This window comes from Bison bison, unplaced genomic scaffold, assembly GCF_000754665.1.
Source record: "Bison bison bison isolate TAMUID 2011002044 unplaced genomic scaffold, Bison_UMD1.0 scf7180017864535, whole genome shotgun sequence".
Lineage (NCBI taxonomy): Eukaryota > Metazoa > Chordata > Mammalia > Artiodactyla > Bovidae > Bison > Bison bison.
Window position 1 is genome coordinate 5,255,052 of NW_011495084.1, and position 1,494 is coordinate 5,256,545.

General features: G+C 50.5%; 1 pseudogene; it reads left to right on the forward strand.

The window, feature by feature from the left end:
- Nucleotides 1–484: 484 nt before the first annotated feature.
- LOC104982606 lies at nt 485–1,099 on the forward strand (annotated as a pseudogene).
- The last annotated feature ends 395 nt before the right edge of the window (nt 1,100–1,494 follow it).

The following is a 1,494-nucleotide window of genomic DNA, read 5'->3' on the forward strand; positions in this document are numbered from 1 at the left end:
AAATATATTTAAATGGTATGTAAATACCTTCTGAGTAAATATATTTACAGATTATATATGTTTAATTAATTTATTTATTTTAATTGGAGGCTAATTACTTGCTCCTTGGAGGAAAAGTTATGACCAACCTAGACAGCATATTAAAAAGCAGAAATATCAGTTTGCCAACAAAGGTCCATCTAGTCAAAGCTATGGTTTTTTCCAATAGCCATGTATGGATGTGAGAGTTGGACTATAAAGAAAGCTGAGCACTGAAGAACTGATGCTTTTGAACTGTGGTGCTGGAGAAGACTCTTGAGAGTCCCTTGGACTGGAAGGAGATCCAACCAGTCTATCCTAAAGGAAATCAGTCTTGAATATTCATTGGAAAGATTGATGTTGAAGCTGAAACGCCAATACGTTGGCCACCTGATGCAAAGACCGGACTCATTCAAAAAGACCCTGACGACACGCGCGCCGCCGCCCGCCTGGGAAGGCAGCTGTCATGGCGAGCTCGGCGGCCTCTTCTGTGAGGCCGCGGAGGCCCAAGAAGGAGCCGCAGGCGCTCATCATCCCGAAGAATGCCGCGGAGGAGCAGAAGCTCAAGTTGGAACGGCTCATGAAGAACCCGGATAAAGCAGTTCAAATTCCAGAAAAAATGAGTGAATAGGCACCTCGACCTCCCTCAGAATTTGTCCGAGATGTAATGGGTTCAAGCGCTGGGGCCGGCAGCGGAGAATTCCACGTGTACAGGCATCTGCGCCGGAGAGAGTACCAGCGCCAGGACTACATGGATGCCATGGCTGAGAAGCAAAAATTGGATGCAGAGTTTCAGAAGAGGCTGGAAAGGAATAAAATTGCTGCAGAGGAGCAGACTGCAAAGCGTCGGAAAAAGCGCCAGAAGTTGAAAGAGAAGAAATTACTGGCAAAGAAGATGAAACTTGAACAGAAGAAGCAAAGTGAAGCATCCAGTGAAACCCAGGAGCAGCCATCCAGTGGCTCCGAGGAGGCATCTGGGACGGAGGACGAGGAGGAGGATGCACCCAGCTTCGTCACGGGGCGATGATGGGGCTGGCCCCGCAGCTGTCTGAGCCCGGCCCATCCTTGGCCCGGGGCTCCGAACGCCTTCCCAAAGCCTCATGGAGAGACGCGGTGGGAGCTGCTCCCGAGGACTTTCAGCCCCACTGCGGGCAGGACTCAGCCGGCAGGGAGAGGACTGGCCTCCTGGACGCTCGAGGGCGCTGCCAAGTGGGGTCCGTTAATGTCCTTGTTGAAAGGGGGGAACCTGGGCCCTGCTCTCACATAAGTGGACGGTGACGAGCTTGGGGCTGGTTTCTGTGAAACGAATGTTTGTTTAGTAAAGAACAGAAAAACTCCAAACAAAAAACAAAAAGACCCTGACGCTGGGAAAGATTGAAGGCGGGAGGAGAAGGGGATGACAGGATGAGATAGTTGGATGGCATCACCGAGTCAATGGACATGAGTTTGAGCAAGCTCCAGGAGTTGGTGATGGAC